General features: G+C 37.9%; 1 long non-coding RNA gene across 1 annotated transcript; it reads left to right on the top strand.

Annotated features, from left to right (window-relative positions):
• Positions 1-966: 966 nt before the first annotated feature.
• On the top strand, positions 967-16,887 carry LOC110679071. The gene is made up of 5 exons (XR_002502188.1): positions 967-1,010; positions 1,074-1,228; positions 1,300-1,363; positions 1,441-1,770; positions 16,654-16,887. It is a non-coding gene; the product is annotated as an uncharacterized LOC110679071 (long non-coding RNA).
• Positions 16,888-20,102: the final 3,215 nt, after the last annotated feature.

The raw sequence follows: 20,102 nt of genomic DNA, 5'->3' as shown, positions 1-20,102 counted from the left end.
ACATGAATGATACCTCACTGATGCGTAAAACATTCCACAAAATGTCGAAAAGAGGAAAAGCGTCATCAAATACGCCGATTCAACGCAATATATTTTTACAATTGCCAGAAACTAGCAGCTGTAACCAGTGGTTACAATTATTACTTGTTGGCTCCACCACAAGTGGATATTCCCTTTTCCCTTGATTAACATTACGCCCTTTCCAAAAGTAAATCTCCCACTAATACTATTACATGGGACAGGGGCTGCACTCAGTGGTTTGATGAGTGTTAGAGCTCTGCACCACTCTCAACTAGTACCTCGATTGAGTGAGTGCTTTTGAGCGGTGTAAACGACACGCTCAGGGTTAATGGTTAATCCCGCCCTGAGTGAGCTACTTGCCCATAGGTGGAGTATAAGTGTCGAAAATGGGGTAAGCAGCAATGTAGCGAGCATAGCTGTCAAAAATCGTTTTTATGATTTTTGATGGTGTTAGGCTCCACCAGAGATGCCGGAATTAAATAAAAGGCCTTGTTTTTTCCTGAACAAGCCTCAGTTCAGTGTTGCATTTGAACGCGTTCAGTTTGCGTTCCAGTTCAAACCTTTGAACGAGGGATCAAGTAGGCTTGAACAATGAGCAGTTCAAAAATTTGAACCCGTGCGAGCTAAAAACTGAACGTGAAATGGAAACTGTCTCCATGGCAGATACACGACATATTTGAATGCGGAAGTTTAGCAAACATGTTAGGAAACTTAAATGGTTCAATATATTTGTAATGTCATGAACGCAATATGTTCTGATGTAGTTTTTTATGGTTTTCAGCTTCGTTGTGCATTTTGAAGTGAACGGGCCGTTCTTGAGCAGGTGCAGAATCTTGCACGAGAGTTCAATGCTTGCTAGGTTCTCGAGCAAAATTAGAACGCGTTCAGTTCACTTTTGGCTCGCGTTCAGTTCAATATGCATCACTGCCTCAGTTGCCTGAAAATTTCCAAAAGTGAAACAAGTGCGCGTCGTGATTAGTATTTAGAAGGTTAAAAAGTAATTATTTATGGTGGAAGCAGTTTTAATCAGTGTTTTGTCTCTTTGTTAATAGGTGGCCATTGTAGAACAATATAATTATTGTTGTTAGAAGCATGCAGTGAAAGGAATTGTTAAAAGTTATTGTTCAAAGACATTGAATGCATGCAGTGTTAAAAGGACAATTATTAGTAGCTGTTAGTATAAAGAGTGTTACTTTGTATTAGTACGGTTAGTTGTGAAATTGTGTTAAAATAATATGCTTAAATGTTAATAGTCATGCAAATTTAAAAACATTATAGATAGCACAAAAAGTTAGTGGAAGAACAACGAATCAGTTAATAAGCTTAAATCTACAAGAAAAAGGTAATTGTGTGTACAATTGTGTCTAATGTGGCAAAGTTCAATAGTTTGACGTCAATGGGAATTAATTTGGTGGGCAGGTCCACAAAGCGGGCCTTTTTCTGTTTCTTCAACCTTTTCATTAGGCAAGTGGACGTTCGAGTGAGTGGAAGTGGCCTCGTTCCGGAGTGTATCCAGGCCGGTCACAGCTGAATCGCCATCGCTGTGGGCCCCCGAAAGGTCGAAGCCATCATTATCGACTACCCTCGCCACCGCCGCCATCTTCCTCGCCCCGAAGCCTCCTCACTGCCTCCCCGCTGATCCGACCCTCGTCAAGAACCGCCATTTTGGAAAACTGGTACGTCGCCGGATAGTTTTGGCCCTGTGAACCCCTGCTGTCGATACCGGAAGCTTACCTGCGCCATCTACCGGTTTGTTACATTCCGGAATTTGTTACTAATTCATTTAATAATTTAAAGAATAATAAGAAAAAGATGAAAAGAAAACTTGAAAACTAAAGAAATTAACACTTAGAAAAAACTTCAAAAAAACTTTAATTCAAAATTAAAAAAAACTAATTAACAAGCAAAATTTTCAAAACTATTTACACTTCAGCCCTCTCAGGGTCTATCCGGGAGAATCACTACTGGGGCGGACTCACTTCCCAAACTTGTATCGCGAATTCAATTTGCACAATTTAAGAGGTGGTGGAAAGGGATTTGCCCATCAAATAATTATAAACTAACACTAAAATTCAATTTCAATACACTGATTAATTTTATTAAATATTGATATGGGGATTTTAAAGGGTTAGGAAAGGGATATATTGCACCTTAATTTCACCTGAAGGCGGCGGTTGCTGGCGAAATGGTGAACCTGTCGGTTTTCGGGTTTCGGCCTTGGCTAGCCGACGTAGAGGTTGCTTCCACTTTGTGTCGTCTTGGCATCACCAGAGGGGCGTCTCTCACGCAGGGTTGAGTCCGGCTTAAAGTGACCGGGAACGCACTAATCACGGGTGATAACGGGTCACTTCACCTTAGCACTCACGGCGCGAAATAATGATTTTTGTTCCTGAGAAATAAATTGATTCTTGGTTTGAGACCGCGGAACACTTTTACTGCTGGAATTTTTGTTACCAAAAGAGCCCTTCGCCTACTCTAGCATTCCTTTTTATCTCGTTTCATGACCAAGCAAAATCCTTGCCGGCTTGACGTCATCTTAAATTTTTCTCTGCTCAGTTGTCATTCTGAAGAAAGGTGCTGACGGGCAAAGGATAAAAGGAGTGGATTTGCTATGATACCAAGGGGATTTTTGACAGTAGGATAAGATTTAAATTCAAATTTGAAGTTCTATGAAGATGTTTTGTTATTTATTTACATTATAATTTAGAGAGCTTGGTATCGAAGGAAAGGAAATTCAGGAATTTTTATTTACATATTTAAAATTTTATTTTGAGGAATCTTAGTGTTAGGGAATAATTATTTACAAATATACAAGTAATTACAATATTATAAAAATATAAACCTAGTACAAATATTTACAAAAAAAAAATAAAGAAAAAAATACAACAAAATGAAAAGAAAAAAATACAAAAAAGCAAATACAAGATTGTGACCTATCACATAGGTAACAATTATCCCGGATCGGGTGAAAAAAAAAAACAAAGTTTTTTTTTATTATTATTATGGGGCCCTCTATAATCGAGTTATCAGATTACGAAAAAGAAGTTTAAGCAAAAGTTCTCTCTTCTTCCAGATTTAATTGATTTGGAGCAATGATTGATCCTATGCGGCAAGTGCTGTTGCTCGAAATCACCTAAATTTGGAAGAATGAGCCTGCTTTTGCATGAATCCGGTTCTGCCTCCTACTATAGGATTCCCAGGCGTCCAACTATAAGTTTCGCTACACAACTCTCTGCTCTGCCAATTTTAGTTGATTCTTCGCAATGATTGATCCTGGACGGCAAGTGCTGTTCCGAGGAATCATATAAAATTGGAAGAGTGAGCCTGGTTGTCGCGGAATTCGTTGTCGTGACTTTACGTCCGATATTGAGTATTTGTTAATCAGAGTGTAAAACAAAATAAAAGGCTTTTGGAGTCGCTAGGGTTTGAATGCGCACAGGGCCCGTAAAGGGTTTAAATGCGCCAAAAAACGTAAACAAATCAGTTTTGAAACGGATTTACGCGAGAACGGACGCATCGAGTGAAAATTAGGTGCTAGTTTATTGTTCCGGGAGCTCATAGTTAGCCAAATTCACGACAATGACGTGGTTGGTAGGGAACTTGAATCGTTCCCGTAGAATTAATCATTATGAAAGAAATGTTCGTAACATGCTCGGCCACGAGGCTGTGTAAAAAAAAAAAAACATCGCAGCGTCCTGCATTCGGTCATGTGATGCCACATTATGTTAGCTGCAATCTGCTAAAGTAGGGTTTCTGATTGAAGAGTTTCTCATCGGTGTTCTGTGTTGACAGTGTTGTACGTGTGGTTAAAAAAGTGGAAGTTACTGTGCATTGAGCGATTATTTATCGCGGCGATGATCTCCAAGATTTTTTTTAAGTTTTTCGGCGCGAGATTTTTTCGCATCACGTATAATTATGTATTTGGTACGAAGAAGAAGAAAATCACAAACAAAAAATAGATTGTTGCGTGAAAGATAGTTGTCATGTGATGGTGAAATGAACTAAAAGCGTTCACGCGAGATGCGGTATATCACATTCTCACAGTTTTGGAGTAAAGGTAAGGTGCCCTAGTGGTTTTGTTTCCTCTCGCTAATCATACACGGAGAAATCAGACAACCCACAAAATTAGTTTTAAAAACTCAAATTTTAGTAAATTCCATTTAGTTTTCAATCGTAGATTGGAAGAAACAAATAGAAATGCGTGGACTCAATGATAATTTTCCATTAAGTAGGTCCGTATAATCCAGTTCGAGTTTTAGTTGACTAGTGTAAGTTGAATCTTATTGAACCTTGAACACCACAGATGGGACATGGCCTATTTTATTCTTATGTCATAAGAACACTTATAAGCGGTTTCTTCACCACCGCTTAGGCCTTAAACCTGGTTTAATCGTATGGGTAAACGTGGTTTACGGCTTAAGCGAAGGTGAAGAAATCGGCCCTTACTCGATAATTTATTAACTGGAGTTTTGCTATCGTACACTGAATGGCAGGTACGGCGACACTTTAAACTACCAGATCAAAGTATTTTCCAGATCGATCATTTCCTGGACTGTGTCGGGAATCGAATCAAAGTATTTTTGGGCTAATGAAGGTCTAATATTGTTAAATCTTTATTTCATTGGAAAAAAAACGAATGTTCAGAATGACAAGAGTATTGTTCACATTGGCATGTTGCTTGTTTCGAATAGTTTCGACAAATCCTATATATAGCCGATGTGATAAATCATCATTGCTGAAGAGTTCGGTTTAGATGAAAAAAAACTTCACACGAAATATGGAACAACTCTTTTTAAATTGCTAGATAACTCCCGCTCACCAACGACAATCAAGGCAGGCTTGGGAAAAATCGTTAGTTTACTTTTGTTGTGTACCTTCGATTTTTCTGGACAAACTTAGAAAAAGGGTCATAGTTCTATGTAGGGGAAGTGATGGTAAAATGAACAGGGGTGGTAAAATGAACACCGTGCCTTTTACCGACAAAAAAAACAAATTTCAATGAATTTTTATCACGCATGGACGATTTAGAGCATATATCCGAGTGTTCAGATTGATACGGAGGTCAATTGAAGTGAAAATATCAACGAAAAATAAGATTTTTAAAAATCACGTTTGAAAATGGGAGCTGACGTAACTTTCCTACATTTAGTTTTCATTTTGACTGGAAAAAAGTAGGAAGATGCATGTTTCAAAACTTTATATTCGATATGATATATGATACTAATGTAAATTGAAAGGTGCTATCGTGATTTTCAACCGGTTGTTGTAAACTTTGTTGAAATGTAAAAAAATATGTTTTGTTCAATTACGCGCTTTTATCGTGTTTCACATTAACGACTAAGCGATTGGTGGTCCTGGTGGTTTAACCAATTATGTGATATCGTAAACGAAATAGTAAAGCCGTGTAAGAAAACTCGGGTGTGGATGGCATTCAGTTAAATTAATTTGACTTATACAGTGACTAATTAATGTTAAAATCCAATTCTGGAGTGAGTTGATCGATGAGTCGGAGAAGCCATCGGACCTAGTTGGGTTGAACGAAATTTGAAATCAACTCTGGAGTGAGTTGGTTGATGGGTCGGAGAAGCCATCGGACCTAGTTGTGTCAAACGAACTTTGAAATCAAAATTTGGTGTGAGTTGGTCGATGGGTCGGAGAAGCCATCGGACCTAGTTGGGTCGAACGAAATTTGAAATCCAACTCTGGTGTGAGTTGGTTGATGGGTCGGAGAAGCCATCGGACCTAGTTGTGTCAAACGAACTTTGAAATCAAAATTTGGTGTGAGTTGATCGATGAGTCGGAGAAGCCATCGGACCTAGTTGGGTCGAACGAAATTTGAAATCAACTCTGGAGTGAGTTGGTTGATGGGTCGGAGAAGCCATCGGACCTAGTTGTGTCAAACGAACTTTGAAATCAAAATTTGGTGTGAGTTGGTCGATGGGTCGAAAAGCCATCGGACCTAGTTGGGTCGAACGAACTTTGAAATCCAACTCTGGTGTGAGTTGGTCGATGGGTCGAAGAAGCCATCGGACCTAGTTGGGTCGAACGAACTTTGAAATCCAACTCTGGTGTGAGTTGGTCGATGGGTCGGAGAAGCCATCGGACCTAGTTGGGTCGAACGAACTTTGAAATCCAACTTTGGTGTGAGTTGGTCGATGGGTCGGAGAAGCCATCGGACCTAGTTGGGTCGAACGAAATTTGAAATCCAACTCTGGTGTGAGTTGGTCGATGGGTCGGAGAAGCCATCGGATCTAGTTGGGTCGAACGAACTTTGAAATCCAACTTTGGAGTGAGTTGGTCGATGGGTCGGAGAAGCCATCGGACCTAGTTGGGTCGAACGAAATTTGAAATCCAACTCTGGTGTGAGTTGGTCGATGGGTCGGAGAAGCCATCGGACCTAGTTGGGTCGAACGAACTTTGAAATCCAACTCTGGTGTGAGTTGGTCGATGGGTCGGAGAAGCCATCGGACCTAGTTGGGTCGAACGAACTTTGAAATCCAACTTTGGTGTGAGTTGGTCGATGGGTCGGAGAAGCCATCGGACCTAGTTGGGTCGAACGAAATTTGAAATCCAACTCTGGTGTGAGTTGGTCGATGGGTCGGAGAAGCCATCGGATCTAGTTGGATTAAACGAAATCAAACAATAGCATGACTAGAATCAGAGTGAGCTATTTGTAGTACGTTAGAATATTTAGAACGAAATGATTGTAGGAAATTGTTGAAAATTTTCTGATTTGGCTGCTGAAGGGATGCTTCGAGCCTGGTAAGCTCAATCCAGAATAGCATGACTGTAATCAGAGTGAGTTATTTGTAGTGTGATAGAACATGTAAAATGAGATGATTTGAGAAAATTGTTGGACATTTTCTGATTTAGCTGTTAAAGGGATGCTTCGAGCCTGGTAAGCTCAATCCAGAATAGCATGACTAGAATCAGAGCGAGCTATTTGTAGTGCGTTAGAATATTTAGAACGAAATGATTGTAGGAAATTGTTGAAAATTTTCTGATTTAGCTGCTAAAGGGATGCTTCGAGCCTGGTAAGCTCAATCCAGAATAGCATGACTGTAATCAGAGTGAGTTATTTGTAGTGTGATAGAACATGTAAAATGAGATGATTTGAGAAAATTGTTGGACATTTTCTGATTTTGCTTCTAATGGGATGCTTCGAGCCTGGTAAGCTCAATCCAGAATAGCATGACTAGAATCAGAGCGAGCTATTTGTAGTGCGTTAGAATATTTAGAACGAAATGATTGTAGGAAATTGTTGAAAATTTTCTGATTTAGCTGCTAAAGGGATGCTTCGAGCCTTGTAAGCTTAATCCAGAATAGCATGACTAGAATCAGAGTGAGCTATTTTTAGTGTGATAGAACATGTAAAATGAGATGATTTGAGGAAATTGTTGGACATTTTCTGATTTTGCTTCTAATGGGATGCTTCGAGCCTGGTAAGCTCAATCCAGAATAGCATGACTAGAATCAGAGTGAGCTATTTGTAGTGCGTTAGAATATTTAGAACGAAATGATTGTAGGAAATTGTTGAAATTTTTCTGATTTAGCTGTTAAAGGGATGCTTCGAGCCTTGTAAGCTCAATCCAGAATAGCATGACTAGAATCAGAGCGAGCTATTTGTAGTGCGTTAGAATATTTAGAACGAAATGATTGTAGGAAATTGTTGAAAATTTTCTGATTTAGCTGCTAAAGGGATGCTTCGAGCCTGGTAAGCTCAATCCAGAATAGCATGACTGTAATCAGAGTGAGTTATTTGTAGTGTGATAGAACATGTAAAATGAGATGATTTGAGGAAATTGTTGGACATTTTCTGATTTTGCTTCTAATGGGATGCTTCGAGCCTGGTAAGCTCAATCCAGAATAGCATGACTAGAATCAGAGTGAGCTATTTGTAGTGCGTTAGAATATTTAGAACGAAATGATTGTAGGAAATTGTTGAAATTTTTCTGATTTAGCTGTTAAAGGGATGCTTCGAGCCTTGTAAGCTCAATCCAGAATAGTATGACTAGAATCAGAGTGAGCTATTTGTAGTGCGTTAGAATATTTAGAACGAAATGATTGTAGGAAATTGTTGAAATTTTTCTGATTTAGCTGCTAAAGGGATGCTTCGAGCCTTGTAAGCTCAATCCAGAATAGCATGACTAGAATCAGAGTGAGCTATTTTTAGTGTGATAGAACATGTAAAATGAGATGATTTGAGGAAATTGTTGGACATTTTCTGATTTTGCTTCTAATGGGATGCTTCGAGCCTGGTAAGCTCAATCCAGAATAGCATGACTAGAATCAGAACGAGCTATTTGTAGTGCGTTAGAATATTTAGAACGAAATGATTGTAGGAAATTGTTGAAAATTTTCTGATTTAGCTGCTAAAGGGATGCTTCGAGCCTGGTAAGCTCAATCCAGAATAGCATGACTGTAATCAGAGTGAGCTATTTATAGTGCGTTAGCACAGAGTGAGCTATTTGTAGTGCGTTAGAATATTTAGAACGAAATGATTGTAGGAAATTATTGAATATTGTCGTGACTTTACGTCCGATGTCGCATAAATCCGTTTTAAAACTGATTTGTTTACGAGAATTCAAGCGTGCTCAAACCCTTCACAAGCCTTGTGTGCATTCGAACCCTTTTCGGGCCTTGTGCGCATTTAAAACCTCGTAATTCCAAAAGCTTGTTTTTATTTTAATTTTTTTTTTAACTCTATTACATCTATTCTCTACATTCACCTTCTCCTCTACCCTCTTTGATAATGTAAATAATATTTCCACATGAATGGAAAGCTCACTTCAAAAATGACAAAAAAAGTTTATGTATTGTGTATTTCTTTCACTACTGGACTGCGAAGTGCGGCCTCATAAGTGCGAAAGTGTGAATAAAAGTGCGGGATTGCATCGAATCACGTTGGTGTCTTCAGAGCACTTATTCTTTGATTTACGAAGAATAAGTCCCCCGAAGACACCTTCCCGATTTGTTGCGATTGCGCACTTTTATTAGCGTTTCCGCACTTGTAAAAACTTCTGCGCTAGTCCAGTGGTGAAAGAAATGCGCAATATTTAAAATATATTGTTTATTTTTTTCATGATATCTTCAATTACTCATATAATCTAATTTTACATGTTATTGATTGTTTGAGCTTACCAGGCTCGAAGCATCCCTTTAGCAGAAAAATTAGAAAATGTTCTATGATATCCTCAGATCATCTCATTTAACATGTTCTAGCGCACTACAAATAGCTCACTCTGATTTCAATCATGCTATTTCGGATTGAGCTTGCCAGGCTCGAAGCATCCCTTTAGCAACATCATCAGAAAATATTTATCAATTTCTTAAAACCATCTCATTTGACATGTTCTAACGCACTACAATTAACTCACTCTGATTTCAATCATGCTATTTCAGATTGAGCTTACCAGGCTCGAAGCATCGCTTTAGCAGTAAAATCAGAAAATGTTCATCAATTTCCTAAAATAATCTCATTTGACATGTTCTAACGCACTACAAATAGCTCACTCTGATTTAAATCATGCTATTTCGGATTGAGCTTATCAGGTTCGAAGCATCCCTTTAGCAGCAAAATCAAAAATGTTCATCAATATCCTTAAATTATCTCATTTGACATGTTCTAACGCACTACAAATAGCTCACTCTGATTTCAATCTTGCTATTTCGGATTGAGCTTACCAGGCTCGAAGCATCCTTTTAGCAGTGAAATCAGAAAATGTTCATCAATTTCCTAAAATAATCTCATTTGGTTTTCTCCAACGGCAAACAACTGCAAATATGTGTGCACCATTATAGTCCAAAGTAATGAATAGAGTCTTAACCCATGAATACATGTAAGAGAGTCCTGTGAATGAAGTTATAAAAGGAAAAAGGCATGACTGTATAACAGATCATTATAGAGGATCTTACCTTATTTGCCGTTTCTACAGATAGAATGGTCTTTGAATTCGATCCAGCAGCAAAACATAGAAGAATTTCCGATATCAGACCTGTTTGAACAATTATTTATTATTAATATTGTACCGTGTGTATAAAAACATCATTATACAAGATGCATTAGTAGTTAATTTGATTTCTCAATTTTGCATCTCTGCCTTAACTTCACAGTAGGGTAAAAGCACCGGTTTCGGCTAGCCTTAGAGAAAATGTCAATTAAAATTATAGGGGAAACGGTATTTAAACTACAAATATGTTTCGCTTCGAAAATATCGTTGGTCAATATAGGCTAACAGAACCAGTTTCGGCCAGAGACTTAACTTTGGTTCCTAAATTAACACAAAAGGTTTCATGCTAATTGGCTATGTAAAACGGTGTATCCACTATGGTTACAACTGGCGTATGGTCAAAACCGGTGCATCTACCCTACATGTATGACAAGTTTCCAGTGCCCTGGTTGACCAAAAATTTTCCTTTCTGCTCTGAAACAACCTGTTTTAAATTCAGTAGAATATTCATTGCGTTAGAAATCAAACATTGTAGTATACCATTTCCCAGGCCATGTAATAAAATCTCTCATTTTTGTTTTTAAAATCTGCTAACAATTTGATTTTGAAGTACATAACTAGAATATAATCATTTTAATAAAAATATTATCATACAACATCAATTTTTCTTACCAAATCTAACACTTTGGCGTTTTCCCATTTGGAATAAATTTAAATTCAAAATTTGCCATGTTTGTTCTAGTGGAAGATTTACGATGGAAGACACCTTGTTTATGCTATATCTTTTTTATTTATTAATGAAATCGTAATCGTTAATCTACCATTCTTCGATGGTATGAAAGACAATTTACACCGTCTTCAGCCAAAGGCTGCACAGACTGAACGATCACTATTACATTAGGCAACGGACAACACGGAACACCCAGTAGCCCAGTGATGAATTTTTCGTTTGACGAAAAGTTTCCACCGACCGGAGCGGGAATCGAACCCACACCCCGTGACACAATACGCCTAAACGACTGACGCCGCTAGCCGCACGGCCACGAAGCCCACAAGGCCTTCCTTAGCCGAGTGGATAGAGTCCGCGGCTACAAAGCAAACCCGTGCTGAAGGTGTCTGGGTTCGATTCCCGGTCGGTCCAGGATCTTTTCGTAATGGAAATTTGTTTAACTTCCTTGGGCAGAAAGTATCATCGTACCTGCAACACAATACACGAATACGAAAATGGCAACTTAGGCAAAGAAAGCTCTCAGTTAATAACTGTGGAAGTGCTCATAAGAACACTACGCTGGGAAGCCGGCTCTGTCCCAGTGGGGACGTTAATGCCAAGTAGAAGAAGGAGGATACCATAATTTTCCCTTATAAAATCAGATGATATTTTGATATTCTTGTAATACCAGACATTAAAATGTTTCCGAACAATTTTAATTTATATAAATCATGTAGGATATTTAAATGGTTACTGACATTAAGGTTAGACTCAGTAACTTGTGTAAAAACATGGCCGCCACAAATCGTCAAGTGGAAACAAGCTAACAGATGGCCTTAGTGGCGTATGCGTCCCGCCACCACCCCAATCACACTTCGTTGACAGCATGTCAGTCAATCAAAGCACTAGAAGCCGAGAGTCAATTCCCCAAATGATACCGTTTTGTATGAAGAAAGATCAATGCGAATTCTATTATGTCGAGGTCCAGTGCTATACATATTTTTTTATTGGAAATAACATGGAAATGAAGATAGTCTAACCTCAAAAGAATGGCAACCCGAATTCGAAATTAAACGTGGTGCTTTTTGACAAATTAGACTTCTTTTACAATAAAACCCCATAACACAGCTGATTTCTCATTCAAAAACAAAACCCCCGAACTGTGATTAACTTATTTGTATATTTCAAACAACGATAACTTTAAAACCAATGCGTCTATATACTTCAGGTTTGTTCCTTTTAATAAGTAATAGTCTCAAAAATATGTCAAGCGTGGAAATAAAGCACTTTTTAGTTATTGACAGGAAATTTTAGCGCCAACGTAGTTTTTAAAAAAAAAAAACAGGGCAATTGTAAAAAAAAATTGTAAATTTTATTTTAAACCGATAATTTGGAATAATTTTAATTAGCAGGAAGCGTTATAGATTTGGTCTCTTAGCATTTTGGAGTCCTGGCAGGTGTAGAGAAAAAGGTTCCTTTGAAAATTGCTAAGCTCTCATTTCTCTATGAAAAATGGTGCAAAAATCATAACCACAAAAGCGATAATTCAAAAACCCGAAATACTCAAAAGGAAGAAAGACTCAAAGTAACAAAAAACACCATTTATTCAAGGGTACACCAAAAGTTTGTTATTTTTTGACAGATATCGAAACTTGACTTTTTGTTGAAAAAACTTTGATATTTTTTATGTTAATAATGTTAATAAATACAGTTTGTGCTTATAGCATGAATGACTCTATTACATCTATTCTCTACATTCGTCTTTGTCAAAACTTTCAATTTCCGAATCTTTTCTTTGAGCTACCATGTGAATAGAACTGCTGTTTATTCTTCACATAGTTCTCTTCTCTTCAAAATTCAGGTTGATTTGGAGCAATGATTGTTCCTATGCGGCAAGTGCTGTTCCTCGAAATCACTTGAATTTGGAAGAGTGAGCCTGCTATGAATAGAAATATAGCAATCCTATCCGGTCGCCCGATAGAAAAGAGCCGGAGCTTCCAAAGTTTTTCCATTTGGTAGAGGGATCTGCGTGTCGAGATTTGGTCAACTATGAAGACCTATTCAACTAGTAGTTCTCTGCTATTTCAAATTCAATTTAATTGAGAGCAATGATTGTTCCTGAGCGTCAAGTGCTGTTGCTCTTAATTACGTGAATTTGAAATATTGAGGCTCACTATCTAGTTGAATACGTACTTCTATGTCGCCATGATCTGGACAGGTGATTTGTCCCGAGGATTAATTAGAATTATTAATTTGTGATTTACAAACTGCAATTGATATGCTAGAAATTACAAAACCATATTTCGTCAGAAAAGCTCGCATTTTGCCACTCACAGAACCCACTGCACAAGACCTAAATAAATTATTTCCCTGTCAACATTCGTTGACCAAATAACTTAGAACTACACCCGATTCTGTTTTTGCACGGATTTTTTTTACACGGCCGTGCAAAAAAAGTTTCCATACATTTTTTTTCGTCAAAACCTTATTTTTGCATGAAACGTCGAGAAATGGTGTTACTTTTTTTGCACGGTTTTTGAAATTTTGAACTGAAAACTTTTTTTGCACGGTACGCATCCCCCGTGCAAAAACAGAATCGGGTGTAATTTACTTAATTAGAGAGAAAAACAATGATTACTTCTCTTTTTTTTTAATGACGTCACAAGATTTTACTTGGACCAGATTTTATTTTCATATACTTACATTCAAACATCTCATTTAACAAACATTCATCAATCCACTCAATCATTTCATTTCCACTCATTCCCATTCATAATTTTCAGCCATTCCATTCATTCCACTTTCCCATTCAATAATCACATTCATTCTACTTTACTACTATTAAAACACATTATTTTAGGGCGCCCTTAATTTATGGTAGTTTCTTAGATCACTCTAGCGTCTCTTATTCTAAGAGAACTGGTGATCTTTCTGCGAAACTTAAATTTAATGAACCGATCTCAATGCTGCTTCTTTACTCTCTCGCATACGAGAAAAAATTGCAAGCAACATGAGAGGCTTTTAATGATTACAACGAATGTCGACCATACCAGGTTGAAAAAGCCTTTTACTCAGCCCTGTGTATGTCGACTAAATAAAGAAGGCTCTTGTGTGGGTGTTAAAAAGTCAAAGTATGTTTACATCTCTCACGAAACATGTAGAAATTTTATCACCGTGAAACGTGAACAATTTCCCTGTTTTCGCGGCTTTAAAGCAGTTTGCCGATGACAGTTTGAGTCAGACGCATCGATTTCGATTGAAGGTACGTGCAAATACAATTCTCTTTTATCGTTTCTATCTATTTCTAGGTGCAACTACGGAAAATTTATTGGCTGCATGATTGTGAATGTGAATGTGAATGAAGATGATAATCAAAATAAAAATGAACAGGAAAGAAATTTATTTGATTTATTTTTTTATTGCAAAAAGCAATGTCTCAGATATTTATTGGCCCAAGGATCAATTGATTGATCAATGAGAACATTGGTATTTTATTGAACAGGTCGAAAAGCTGAATTTGCCAAATATGATTGATATCAAGTTCGTGTAAGTATTAGTTTTGCTCTTAAAGTAAGAGAATATGGGATTTTACGCACTAATTGCAGATTGATGACGTAGTGCGATTAGAAGAGCCACAATCTGCGCATAAAATGTAGGATGAGCGCTCGCAGTTTCCTACCGGGTAGCCAAGATTGCCACAATTGAAGCATCTGTCTTCAGGTGGAGGGTGGTACGAATCGAACCGGTATTCGTATGATGATGGTCTTTTTGCATGACAAGCGGTAAGAGTGGGTTTCACATAATGAAATTTAGGGTCGAATGAGTATGGTCTGGGCAATTGGGGTGGATGAGACGACTGGTACCTAAAATTGAACAGATAATCACTGTTCATTAATTTTGAGCTACACTGCGGATTTAGCCTGTAAGACAATAACGGCGATCGTAAATTGTCGCACTTTGACTGTGATGACATGTTTGATAATTTCTGAAATGCATTTGAGTGAATTGTTTCGTTCGAAGAATTAGAATCAATCGCCGTCGGTGGATTTATATAGGCTTGTTGCATGTCGATTGCCAGTTCAGGTTCAACAGAACTAGATGTGGAATTACTTGACACATTGCCGTCGGCAACTGAGATTTGCACTTTTGATTCTTCGCTATTTTCAGCCAGTTTGCTTTCAAGTTCTTTGACTCGAAATAACAAAGACTCCAAAACAGTTTTCTCATCCGCACTCATATTCGGTTGTCTTGCACATAACTGCGTATAGTCAAACATGAAGGTAGAAAACGTAGCCATTGTCATGAGATCAATTCACAAAATAATAAAAAAGAAACAATTCACCAAATGCAGAAAAAGAAATTCACAAAAGAAGTAATTCAATCAATAGATTCAATTCACAAAAGACATTCAATTCACTACACAATCAATTCACAAAAGAAATTCTATTCAATACAAAATCAATTCACACGTTATTTAAATGAAAATAATTCTATTCAGGACTGAAACAATGAGCTATAGAATGACACTTAATTGTTCAATGAACAAAGGAAAAAAAAGCTATTATCATCATCCGAAATGGTTTTGTTCTAACACAATCGATTTTGCAATTTGAAAGCACAATTTAGTAATTCTAATTATGAAAGAAATTGGAACGAAATTGAAATTTTTGATTTCGGATTCTCCCGGAGCACAATTCAAAAAAGGTTCTAATTTTGGATATATTAGAAACTTTTTTGTTCACGCACTAATTTACGTTGGGCGCCAATTGTTACACTTAGTTACCAATTCTACTAATTCACTTGTAATTCAAGAAAAATAATAAGAAAAAAGGAACTACACTAGAAAACTAAGGAAATTAACACTAAGAAAAACTTCAAAAACTTCAATTCAAAATTTAAAAAAACTAATTAACAAGCAAAATTTTCAAAACTATTTACACTTCAGCCCTCTCAGGGTATATCCGGGAGAATCACTACTGGGGCGGACTCACTTCCCAAACTTGTATCGCGAATTCAATTTGCACAATTTAAGAGGTGGTGGAAAGGGATTTGCCCATCAAATAATTATAAACTAACACTAAAATTCAATTTCAATACACTGATTAATTTTATTAAATATTGATATGGGGATTTTAAAGGGTTAGGAAAGGGATATATTGCACCTTAATTTCACCTGAAGGCGGCGGTTGCTGGCGAAATGGTGAACCTGTCGGTTTTCGGGTTTCGGCCTTGGCTAGCCGACGTAGAGGTTGCTTCCACTTTGTGTCGTCTTGGCATCACCAGAGGGGCGTCTCTCACGCAGGGTTGTGCCTTTCTCCTCGTCCGGCTTAAAGTGACCGGGAACGCACTAATCACGGGTGATAACGGATCACTTCACCTTAGCACTCACGGCGCGAAATAATGATTTTTGTTCCTGAGAAATAAATTGATTCTTGGTTTGAGACCGCGGAACACTTTTACTGCTGGAATTTTTGTTACCAAAAGAGCCCTTCGCCTACTCTAGCATTCCTTTTTATCTCGTTTCATGACCAAGCAAAATCCTTGCCGGCTTGACGTCATCTTAAATTTTTCTCTGCTCAGTTGTCATTCTGAAGAAAGGTGCTGACGGGCAAAGGATAAAAGGAGTGGATTTGCTATGATACCAAGGGGATTTTTGACAGTAGGATAAGATTTAAATTCAAATTTGAAGTTCTATGAAGATGTTTTGTTATTTATTTACATTATAATTTAGAGAGCTTGGTATCGAAGGAAAGGAAATTCAGGAATTTTTATTTACATATTTAAAATTTCATTTTGAGGAATCTTAGTGTTAGGGAATAATTATTTACAAATATACAAGTAATTACAATATTATAAAAATATAAACCTAGTACAAATATTTACAAAAAAAAGAAAGAAAAAAATACAACAAAATGAAAAGAAAAAAATACAAAAAAGCAAATACAAGATTGTGACCTATCACATAGGTAACAGGTTGTCGTCGACACCAAGACATTGCCGAATCCAAGTCAACGGTCGGCCTACCATCAACTTTGGCCGTGTAGGCTGGCGTGCCCAATAGCGCCCCGACCAGCATCAGAAGCAACCCCCCCACCGCCGAGGACCCACCGTAGAAGCCACCAATAGTCGATATGCTCAGACACGCAAGTACCCTTGACGTCACAATCCAGCTTTTTACGATCGCTAATGGCTGCCGCAAACAGGCTCGCTTTCTGGTAGGGAATAAACGATTTGACGTTTAGCTTGGGTCCGTTCAATAGAAAACGACCCAAGCCAAACGTCAAATCGACATGTCCCTACCAGAAAACGAGCCTGTTTGCGGTAGCCATTAGCGCATTTAAAAACCTGGATAAATTGTAATGTAGATTGAATTTGCCTTAGTTGCATAATTTCAAAGCGCAAAGCCCTGGTGATTGTTGTTTCCACCATCTCATTTCGTATTTCCGCTTTTTAGTTCAAAAAGGAACAAATAAGTTTCCGCTTTTGGAATTTACCCAAGCAAATATTTATTCTCCGCAATTTTGAGCATCTCTTGGTGTACAACATTGTTGTTTTATTCAGTTCACTCAGAAATAAAAATAGTCACAGAATTACTAAAGTTTATGCATTAATGACTACTTTCTATCTGCTTCTCTTTCATTCTGCTGTGAATTTTCACACTAACTGTCATTTCGACTGGGTTGAAGCTTAGCGATGCTTCAACCCAGGTGAATTAACAAATAGGAATAAAATTCCCTGCAGGATAAAAGAGAGACAGATAGAAAATAGTCATAAATTACTAAAATTTTGTGACTTCCCGCGTTTCTGTGTGTTCATTCGACACGTGCAAGACCAGTGGGTAAGTGTTCAGCCGTTGCTGCTCACAGTGAGTGCCTCTCATCTTTGTACGGTTGGGAGAGCAAGCCGATAAGCGACCCTAAGATTCCTTAACCCTTAACTAGCAGGTAACACAGCACATAAGCCGTATACTCGAAAATCAAGAGCAAGTTAGGGCAAACCGACCAGAAAGCGGATACCAAAACGCGAAGTACCAAAAACGATGTGAGGAAGAGCCAAAATGTATGCAGGATGACATCCGTGTCAGTCCTCTGGCAAACGACAAACATTGGGTAAACATCTGAATCGTCAAATAGCCAAATATTTGCATACTTGGCAAAAGGGATGGTACACAAATTATGTCACGCTAAATTTCAACTTTTTTGACCACCTCCCCCCCCCCCCCCTTCGTCACACTTTTTGTATGAGTCCTCCGAAAATTTTGTAAGGCTTGTCACGCTTGGCTCGACCCCCTCCCCCCCTTGGAGCGTGACGTAATTTGTGCATGACCCCAAAGTTGTACAGATAGCTTTAGAATTGAGTGCTTGGTTGTGGCTATAGTTGGTTCCTCCGGACCTTAAGTCCGGTTGGCCACATCCGGTATAATCTAAAAGGTCCAATACACTTCATTTAAGAGCAGGTATCAGGTATCAGAAGGCCGGCTCCAGAGGCACGTTCCCCGCCATTTGGGAGATTTGTGCCATCGCCATATTTGAGCCTATTCCATCATCTTGAAGAGGGAAAATCGCATAAGCGAATTGAGAGCATGTAGCTCCATACCACAATGGGTTCGAACAGCGCCCTAAAAAGGGTACTGCAAAACGCATGAGCGTTAAGAGAGCCTATAGCTCATTACCACAGCGGGTTAAGAATAACAGAATGTCCTGAAGATTTAGGCTTCTGAAATCAGTTTCACTTAATAAGTGTTTACCAAGTAATTGGAATCGCATTTGCGCAAAAACTGGACAGTTACATTTCAGGTGATACGAAGTTCCATAATCGGAGTCACAACTATTACACACAAATGAGTCAGCACGCTGAATATTTGCTGAATATTTGGTCAACGCTCTGACCAAGAGACTGCAATTCTGCTTTGACAGATTTGTTAAATACTTCGCCACCCTTGGAGATGGCTCAGTAATGTACAGTTTTGTTTGACACGACTCCAAACTATTCCAATAGTGCTTGTGCTGAGTTGCCGCCCAAGAATTTCTGAAGCTTCACCCAGCACTTCGAAATTGGAATAGCCGCCTGAGGGCCAATGAAGTCATGCGATGCTCCATTGCGAGCTAATTCATAAGCCAATTCAGCGTATTATCACAGAAGAAACGATAAAATGATCACACACAAACAAAGCGAAATTTTATTATTGTTTATATAGAAATTTGCAGAGTTGATAAATGTTACGGGCGTTTTTTTTTTGTACGATTGATATAACTAAATGATAAGTTATACAAATTGATTAACATTCAAGAAAACCACTAATATTACTTCACTTCTCTTTTGCATTATTATACAAATTATACATATTATTATACATTTTGCACGGATATGTTCAACTGACTTCTGCAAAAAAATAGTTCAGTTCCTAACGTTATTCTTCTTCCGTTCAACTTATGCAGAAAATAGGTCCTTGATAAAAGCACAATGCGCACTTCATAACTTAGATGAATCAGCTCGATATAACATATTCTTTGAATCGGATAAAACAGATGAAACACTTTCTCCATTTATTTTACATTCAAATATTTTCATCGAAGTAATCTGTTTGAATTCAAAAGCAAAACAAAATATTCACTTCAAAGCCTGCATCGCGCAACTCAAATAGTTGAGGTGATGCTGGTGTTCAATAAGAACAACAACAAGCACAGAGATAAACATTGCTGCTTCAACGAGTAGTGAAGCGGCTAATACATATTCATGTCATATTTCCTCTTTAATCAGTTTTCTCTTGTTCATAGAAAAATACCACATTGCTGTTTACTTACAGATATATGCCTTTTTTATCAGATTCAAACTTCACTCCACAATCACTCTGAACACATATTTTCACACGCGGTTTAAGAAGCACTCGACACAACACACATTTTCTAGTGGACACTCCCGCTTGTTAACGAATCCAGGCACTCCAGGAACACGAAATATTATTTAAAATTCTGGCAGGATCGCCAAATGTGAAGCTCAGAATCGAACCATTGGCTTCCTTCCAATGGTTTTCTTTACCATCTGAATGATTTTATTTTGTTGGAATCAGGATTCGAACCCACAACTAGGATGATGGTGTGCTGGATGCCTGGCGCGTTGGTGTCCTGTGCTAAAGCTGCTGATGTAATAAGGTAGGATAAAAGTTCCTTATAAACGAAGCCACTGTGTGTGTTAACATTACTATTCGCCCAGTTATTACGAATAGAAAGAATTCTCGAAAACTTATTCTAACAGATTCAAGTCAAAAAAGTATACAAACTTACTTTATCGATTCTACGTGTTTCGCAGACGAAATTCTACACGTTGCGCTCTGAACCAACTCGATTTTTCACTTTTAAAACGTTTAATTTCCGGATTTACAAAACGACGAAAGTAAGATTCTCAACTTTCGCAACCTAACC

This window comes from Aedes aegypti, chromosome 3 (genome assembly GCF_002204515.2).
Source record: "Aedes aegypti strain LVP_AGWG chromosome 3, AaegL5.0 Primary Assembly, whole genome shotgun sequence".
NCBI lineage: Eukaryota > Metazoa > Arthropoda > Insecta > Diptera > Culicidae > Aedes > Aedes aegypti.
This window is presented reverse-complemented; position numbering and strand designations above follow the sequence as displayed.